Below are 9,705 nucleotides of genomic sequence, written 5' to 3' on the forward strand. Positions count from 1 at the left end.
CCACCCACATGATATATAAATGTAAAGAATAAGTCACTATAAATTAAATCAGGCAGCTTAGACACTTAACTCCTCTTAACACCATACAAAAGAAATAGGCATGTTAATTGATCAGTACTCTACCTGGAGCTCCAGGAATACTTCAGTGGTAGAGCACATTCTTAGTGCTCTGTAAAAGGCTAGGATTAATCCTTAACATCACAATAGGAACCAGATCTAATGAAAAGATCATTTTTATCTGGACATATTCATCCATTTAAGAAGTCTCCATTTTATGGCAATTACTATGTGACACACCAAAACTGTAGAGACAAATATGGTACAGTTCTGGACCTTACAAAATGTACTAGGAAACAAAAGATAACCACCTTGATGGATAATAAGGTAGATAATTGGTTTTTTTACATGTAAGAGTCAACTAAAACAGAACAGTCAAACAAGCATTTGGGAAGGAAGATAAAGAGTTCAAAGACAGGCTCAGCTATATAGAAAGACCCTCTGAGAAATAAAAGGAACAGAATTGAGACAGCGGGAAGGGAAGGGTAAAGTGGGCTCATAGACACACAGCAACATGCCCTATCAGAGATTAACAGGCAGTGGAAAAAGCTATCTATGTCAGGGAAAAAATGATACTTCAGTGACTAAATTCAATGGTCTGGCAGTCAGGATGTTTCGTTTTTTAATTCTATTTGTGTCTGTAGCTAATCCCTGCTTGATCTCAACAGTACTTTAATCCTTTCTTTATATTTCATCTTCTTCATCTGCAAAAAAAAAAATCAGTTATTTTCTGCTATGAATTATAGGTCAGTTTGAAATCATTTGCAGAAAATGAGAGCAACTCCAAGGACTTCTTTACTTAGAATCCAAATGAAAGACACATTAGTCAATCAGTGAGTCAATAAATACTTATTGATTATCTACTGAGTGTTCTCTAGGGTGCCAGGCCCTGCTGGAGGCAAACAGAAGGGAAAACAAAGTGGTCACTTTCTTCAATTAGCTGCCACCTCCTTAAAAAAAAAAAAAAAAAAAAAAAAAAGGAATGGATGGGTGACTGGATGAATATTCATTGAGTAGTTACTATATGCCAGGCACCAGCTTTATTGGTTGTCAGGAACTTCCACATGCTATGCACACTATTTAATAGTAAACAAATGTTTGTCATCAAAAGCAGGACTGCAGTCTTAATGGGAGAAGAGGCCCTTGGTCCTGTGAAGGCTCAGTGCTGCTCCACTGTAGGGGAATGTCAGGGTGGGGAGAGCAGAGTGGGTAGGAGGGGGAGCACCCTCATAGAAGCAAGGGGAGGAGGGATGGGATAGGGGGTTTCCAGAGGGGAAACCGGGAAAGGGGATAACATTCGAAATGTAAATAAATAAAATATCCAATTAAAGAAAAAAAAATGTACTTGCTATGTTCAAAAGCAAAAAAAAAAAAAAGATTAAAGTGGAGAAAGAAATGTGAGCTCTGCTACATTTAAGTAGAGGAGTTGGCCTGGATGTGGAGCTACAGTGGAGCTGAGCAGATAGCAGCCCATTACGGAGGAGAGGGATGATACCTAAAGAAGACAATGAGCATAGCAAGTGAGCACAGAGTATTCATGGGCAGATGCTTTTCCCGGACTAGATGCCTTATGGACAGATAGTGGGCGACTAGTGGTGGACTTGGGAAGCCCAGTAACAACTTTGTCAGAACATCAGTCTAGGAGAAAGTATTTAAGAAGATAGGAAATATTTGAAATAGGGAGAGTTGGAGGTACTCTGAGTAGGAAGCCATCGTGATAAAGAAGGTCAAAAGGATAATAGTTCTAGTAATGGCAAAATGACTAAGATCTCAGGGTGCAGAGCCTGGACCATCAGCATATTGACTCTTCTGATGTAGTACTTCCAATCTCTACAACACTGACATCACAGCTATTAATTACTATTATCATTTATACAATAATATACTACTTAGAGATTTTTAGATCTCTTTGATTTATTGGACTTGTGGTGACAGTTGGGTCATTCAATATAAACTGCTAATCCTGTTTGCCCATGAAAGGCTATTTTTTTTTTTTTAAAAGCAGAGCTATTGTTTATTTGCCCCACCTTTGCTTCTTCACCATCTTCCTACTTGTGTTTAGGTTCGTGGTTGATTTAAATCCGAGTCAGCAAAGTAATACCATTAATTCATCTCCATCTCCCTCCTTTCCCGGCACAGTGAGAGCCTGGCAGAGATGAAAGAGGGCCAGGAATCCTGTGGGTACTTACAGCTTTTCCTGGGACAAGCTCAAGGTCAAAGATAGAAAGAATCAAGATGAGAATTGCTGAAGCGACTTGCCACTCTATGCATCTGCTAAAGAAAGCTGTAAAGATAGAGAGAGGTAAAACATCAAGAAAATGGCAGAGATAAGTGAGCTCTCCAAGGCTGTGGGCTCTGCTCAGAGATTGGCCTATTGTCAAATCTAGGAGGAAAGCATGTGGTCACATCAAGACATGGGGTTAGTTTTACAGCTGCCTTTAGACTATGAGCAGACTCCCATCAGCATACACTGTAGAAACATCTATCTTTCCCCCTTCCTCCTCCATGTCCCCCTCTCTGAATGCCTCTACTCTAACTCCCCTGTCACCAGGACCCCATTTAATATGCAAACAAAAGAAAGAAGTTCTTCACAGTCTCCTAGTTAAGGGAGAGAAACACAGAAAGCCAGAGAAAATATGAGTTCCCTGCATATTTACTGTAATGGAGCAGATACACTTCCTGGAAATGGATTACACAGAAGATTTCCCAACCAGGATAATTTTTTTTTTTCACTTTTAGCTTTGTCTGTAGCCACAGACCTCCCTTCTTCCCTACCTAGTGGACCTAAACTGAGTCACTTTGAATAAAACACAATCTCTTAAGATCCAAGAACCATTGCGTGTGGTATAACCTTCATGTTTCCTATCACCCACCAGAAATTCAGTGGATGGGGAACCTTACCAATATAACAATAGCTTTATCAATCAGGAATGGCCTTCTGACCAGCAACCAACTCAGCAAGGGTGAGGTGTACTACTGTACTGAGGATTGGAGGAGAAGAAAGATCATTGAGAGTCTAGACCAAACTTTCCAAATCTTTCCAATGTTCTATTTTCTTGATTTTCAAAATCCACCCCCACACACTTTTCTATTTTTATAGCAAAAATTCCTACTTTAGTTTCTTGTATTTCTTCTATTTCTGTCACATATATAAATATTAGTAATATTACTAAGTCTAAAAATAGTTTTATTTGGAAACACTGTAGTAATGCAACAGGGTATGGAACAACCCGCTTCAGACCAAATTATGATTATTGCATTTTCACAGTATCCTAACCATACTTTGTGAATGACTTTATAATAGGAAATAGGGTAGCTCTTACTAAATATTCTTTAAATTCACCCATTTAGAACTAATCTTTGGATTACTTATCAGTCCCTAGCTTTTTAATCAAGGTAATCTTGAAGTAGTAAATTTCCATTAGATAGCTAATAATAACTCTCTATTAGCTAATCAATGAACTTCCTTACTTGGGTTTTTACATACACAGGAATTTTATAGAGAGGGAGGAATGGGGGCTGCAGAGATAGCTTAGTAAAGTACTTCCTACAATATGAAATCCCGAGTTAGCTCCCAGCACTCACGTACAAAAGCTGAGTACGAATCCCAGCGCCCAGTGTAGAATACCTTCCTAGGATATTTTGGTGGGAGTGGATGTAGAGACACCTCCCACCATATTCGGGCTATTGCCATTGCTCTGGGTTGTCAATTTGAATCACAAAAGACCCTATTGCTAAAGATATCACATACTCTGGTTGCAGGGTGTAGAGACATTGAGCTGGAGTGAGAGAGCAACTTCCTCCTTGGGTCTGGATGTCAGTGTTAGAAGGTGTCATGCAAGTTTCTGAGGGAGAAAGTGATCAACACCCTTACCCAGCTATGACCTCTGTGACCTACAATACTGACCTGCCAGGCAAGACATCCCCATGAGTACAGTAGTAGCCGACTACTACTGTTTGTGGGTAGCCAACTGTTTTCTGACTGGATTTCAGGCCCACTTCACAGAGGGAGAAAGTTATCCTTGGCCTTGAAAAGATGGTCAAATGTCCAGAGTGGGAAATGTCATAGGCTCTAGAGGGGAACCTACTGCTGTTGTTTTGCTAAATGGGCATGATGTCCATCTTCCTTTTAAATGTTTGTGTTTATACTCATAGATTAGTGCTACTCTTGTTCTGGGCCATAGAGGCTTCTTTTGCAGTGGACATCAGTCAATACAGAGTCTCACATTTGGTCAAAGTACTAAGAATACATGAATCTTGACTACTCAGTCCTAAGTGGGACATCTATAGCTCCCCTCTCAAGGTTCAAGGAGCATTGCAGAAAGGATAGAGGCACCTGAGAACAGAAAGAAATGCAGTGTGATATTGGTCCTGAACATAACACTAGCTGCTGTAACCGGGAGCTAACAGCAGCAGTGGTACTCTGTTCATGACCTGTCCCGGACCCATCAACATTCCATCATGGATGAGGGAGAAGTTCATGAAGCCCCATCAACTTCCCTCCCCCTGCGCTCATGGAGCTATAGGCACTTAATAGTAGCTAGAAGAGGGAAAGTTGTATTCTTCAGTGTAGTGGCCACTTGTAAGTTGTCCTGGACCGGGTTTATGACCTCCACACCCATGCTTATGCAAGCAAACTTAATTAAATGCAGTAGGACACACACACACACACACACACACACACACACACACACACACACCATGAAAATAGGAAAATAGGAGGGATATTTCTTAGCAAGAAAAGGCTTGACAGAAGGGGCATAAGAAGATCATGGAGAGGAAAATGATCGAAGTGCATATGTGTGTGCACATGTATGTGTGTGTAAAATTGTGAAATAACTTTACAACTTTCAAAAGTAAAAAGAAAGAAAGAAAAATCCACTTGCCATTTGGGGTAGCTTACACTTGTTATCCTAGCACCAGGTGGCAGAGAGAGGCAGATCCTGGTACCCATTAGCCAGCCAGGCTGGCATAAAGAGTTCCTGAGGAATGACAGTGGAATTGACCTCTGGCCTCCATAGATGCATAATAATTAATTACAGAAATGAAATGGGAAGAATAAAGCAGACTCTCCTTTTTCCTATATGAAGTACAGTATCAGGCACTCACAAGTTTTGCTCTTAACCTCATAGTGATGATTTAAAAGCAGAATGGGGAGCATGTGGACAGAGATTTAATGGTTTTTAAATGTACTGGCTCTGTTCTGCATGTAGGCAAAGATACATTTCTATGATTTTTCCTCTACTGCAGTAAAATGGCATTTTACTAATTAAGTATTCTCATTCCTTTTTAGCTTATTTTTTTAAATTAAAATTGCTTTTTTATTTATTTATTTTTTTGCCTCAGAGTGTTTCAGACACATGCTGCTACATCAGACTCATTTTACACCCACATTAATCAAAGCACAGAGAAATTATTACTAAAGATGTGAGATTGATAACACTGTCTCTCTAGACATCCAAAACAAATGCTACATTGCACAGAAGATAATATTCAACCCTCACCCCCTACCTGGTCTCTTCCCATTTCTTAGTGGATTCCTACTGGAATTTTTATTTATAAGCCAAAGAAACCATCATTCAGGGAAAGAGAATCCTCTCCCTAGAAACCACGTTTGCTTTCATGGAGCAGTGATGACTATTATTACAAAATTCATTCACATCAACATCTACCGTCTTTTGAAAGCTTATTCATTCTTCACTCAAAAATATTTATTTGACAGCTATTAAATCATAGACAAATTCATGGTATTTAGGATATAGAGTCATTTTGTGCCTATATCCTATAGTATCACTATAAAATGAACCTCTTTCAGTGATGGGAATGTTCTACACATATGCAGTTGATTATGTATGGTTGCTACTAGCTACTATGGCAACTCACCACCAGAAACATATCTGTTGGGATTAGAAACATATATTTTAAATGTTTGATTAATTTAAATGTATATTTAAATAACTTCATATAGCTAGTATCTACTGCATTGCATAATACAGTGTGGTTCTAGTGAATACATGAATATGCTATGTGTATATATCTATGTGTGTGTGTTTTGAGGAATTAGTGATAAAGGAATGAATACATGAATGAATAAGAAGAACCACATTGTAAGGATAAACTAAAACAGGGTGAGGTACTAGACATTAGAAGTCTGCTTTAGAAGGAAGGTGGTTGAACAAAGGTCTCTATAAGCGTGACTTAACTCACTGAGATCTGAGTGACAAGAATTCATGCAAAGATGCAGTGATGAGCCACTCAAGTAAAGGGAACAGCATTAGCTGTTCTAATTGGGCTTTAAAGAGCCCTAAATTGTGAACAAACTTTATGTTCTAATATCAATGACAAGAGAAAGCAGGGTTATTAGGGGTGGACAACAAAGTGAGACAAATGAGTTACACGTGCCACCAGATCAGCCACATAAAGCTACTGCAACAAAACTCGCATTTGCTGGCTTTAGACATGAATACGGTCTTTCTCAGGTGTGGAATCTGGGAGTTAGAAGATGAAGTGGCTGCAGAGTTCGCTTTGATTTGGGGTTCTAGGCTCTTCAAACTTCTGGCCACTCTTGGAAGTGTGTTTCCTTGTCATATGACCGCTGGTCACTCTTGGAAGTGTGATTCCTTGTCATATGACTGCTGGCCACTCTTGGGAGTGTGACTCCTTGTCACACGACTGCATACTCCCCTCATTGCTTCCGCCTTCACATGTCCTCTGTGTGTCCTCCCCTCCTTTCTCCCATGGTGATCTCTCTTCTCTGTAATTACAGGACAGCTCTTGCATGATGGTCTTTACCTATCACAGAAACTGAAGCTCTATCCAGGGTGATGATACTTAATGTTCTGACTCTTCACTGCATTTCTGAGCAAAGCATTTCTCTAGAGGCCCTTTGTGTGCATTCTGTTGTGGTTTTGTTCTTTGGGGTTCATTTGTTTCTTTTTGTTTTGAGATAGAATCACACTGTAGCCCAGACTGGTTTCATTCTGATCCTCCTGCTTCCGCCTTCCAAATGCTGGTGTTATGGGTATGTACCACCATACTCAACATCATTTTCTTTTTTATATGGATGTCTGCCATTTGGTTTATGATATATATTAATCTAAGATACCTCACTATAAGTATACATGTAAAATTCTATTTCCAAATAAAGTTACATTTTGAGGTTCAGGTAGGTTATACAGAGAAACCCTGTCTTGAAAAAAAATCACACACACACACACACACACACACACACACACAGTAAAACACACACACACACACACACACACAGAGCCATTCTGGATAAAAAAGGGGACCAAAATAATACAAAATAATAATAATAGAAGAAGAAACTAAATTTCAGAGAAGCTACTCAGGTCAAATAGCTTGTAAATGGCAGAGGGGAACTGGAACCTAGGTATTCTGGCTAGAGACCTATGCATTAGTGTTCATTTTGATGCATTAATGTTCATAATGTTTTAATGAACATGCTGCTGCTCTCTTTAAAGGAGAGTCTGAAGAGATGGCCCAATGGTTACGGACACTTGCTGATCATGCAGTGCATCCAGATTCCGTTCCCAGCACCCACATGGTGGCTCACAACTGTCTGTAAGTTTGGTTTTTGTGGGATCTGATGCCCTCTTCTGACCTCCACACACTCAAGGCATGGACATGATGCACATACAGATTCAGGCAAAACATCTGTACATAGAAAAACCAAAATGAATTTTTAAAGAAGATAAGAGATTTGAAGGAGAGGGAAAACTGTAATAGTGGCAAAAAATGTCCCATTTGATATCTGTACTTGAATATAAACACAACTTCACTTTATATATTTTACAAATGCTTTCAATGTCATATGTATCTTCATCCACTTTAAAAAAGTTTTTTAATGTCCATGTATTAAGAATATGTTTACTTGGATACTGCCAGGTATTTATTTATGAAAGTTTTGATAAGCATTGTTAAAATTAAAACATGTCCAATGCCAGATGGTGGGATGCACACTTTTCATCCCAGCACACAGGGAAGCAGAGGCAGGGATAGCCCTGCAAAAAATAAAAAAAATAAAAAATAAAAAATTAGAAAATCCCCAAAACAACCTGTCCAACATTTTCCCTAGAAAGTACAGTTACCACTGTGTCTGTGTATCCCCATTGTATCTCTGTATCCTTGATTAAGTTCCAGGTTAATTAAGACATAATGCATTTATACAATAGTAATTTGTCAATGTCTCAATTAAAAAGTTTGAACATCAAATGTCTATCATAAGCTTATGTCTCGACTACTTCATTCTGAACTGTTTGCACTATTTTGGGAGACCATGGAAACAGGAGGTGGGAGTTTGCTGAAAGAGAGATCACTAGGTGTGGATCCTTGATGGATCTTGCCAGCTCCCCCAAATCCTGCATCCATCACCCATCTCTGAATCCTGTCTGTCATTAGGTGAATAGTATCTTCCATGTACCCACAATACTATAATAACCTGACTCACCATTGACCCAGAATCAACAGAGCCAGGACGGTCTAAAATCTCTGAAATCATAAGCCAAAATAAATCTTCCTCCAGTTTACTATATAAGGTATTTTGGTCACAGAGATAATATATCTAACTAATGCAGAACGTTGGTGTCAGGGAAGTGAGGTCACTGTTGTGACTAACCCTGACTATGTGGTTATGATTTGAATATCCAAGCAATTTGGAACCAGTTGTGGAGGAATTTAGAAACACTTGAAAATGCAGGCTACAGAAACTCTAGAATGCTGTAAGCCAAACTTTAATGTACAACTGTGTCAGACACTCCTCTAACGAGAGGCTGAAAGAAATGCATGCAGTTAGGTTCTGGTTAGAAATGAAGTTTCCAGAAGGAAATAAAGGCTCTGTTGTGAACTGTACTATAATTCATTATATTATGCTCTAGCAAATAATTTGTATTTTGCCTGTGACCTGAGACTTTCAGTAAGGCTGAATTTAAAATCAAGGGACTAATTAATTTGGTGGAGTAAATTTAAAGATGGCATAGACTTCAGGTAATGGTATTGTATCTTTCAAAAGATTAATTTATTTTTTATTAAAATTTTATACAATGTATCATTATCGTATTCCTTTCCTGCCTCCTTATCCACCCAACTTCAAGTTCTTTCTCAAAAAACAGACCAAAAATAAATAGAAACAAATAAACAAACAAACAAATTGGAGAGAAAAAAAGACAAAATACCAAAACAATCCTGCCTCTAGAAGCATTACAAGTTTGGCTGCTCTGTCACAAGTATGTCAGCAGGTGGCAGAGAGGAGAGAGGCCATGTGTTCTGACCTATGAACATCTAGATGATTTGTAGCCTAATATTCCCTGGAAAAAGCAAGCCTGAGACAACCACCAGACAGGAGCTGTGCAGGTCCCTGCTGCTCCCAGGACTAGGAGCAAGCTGGAGATCAGAAAAACCTGCCTGAGACTGAGGACCCCTGGTGAGGGAAAGCCTTTCATGAAGCCACTTGTGCAGGCCAGATGAGGAGAAAGTCTGAGATGACCACCATGGGGCCTGGGCAGGGAGCTAGCCTGAGACAACCTGTGGGAAGCTGTAAGGGCCATGGGTTGGATTATGCCCAAGATGATCCCTGCCCAGAGCCATAATGCATAATCAGGTCTCTCCTGAGACCACTCCTGAAAGGAC

General features: G+C 39.4%; 1 pseudogene; it reads left to right on the plus strand.

The window, feature by feature from the left end:
• The first annotated feature begins 9,260 nt into the window (after positions 1–9,260).
• On the plus strand, positions 9,261–9,381 carry LOC115064479 (annotated as a pseudogene).
• Positions 9,382–9,705: the final 324 nt, after the last annotated feature.

Source organism: Mus pahari, chromosome 7, assembly GCF_900095145.1.
Source record: "Mus pahari chromosome 7, PAHARI_EIJ_v1.1, whole genome shotgun sequence".
In the NCBI taxonomy this organism is placed as follows: domain Eukaryota; kingdom Metazoa; phylum Chordata; class Mammalia; order Rodentia; family Muridae; genus Mus; species Mus pahari.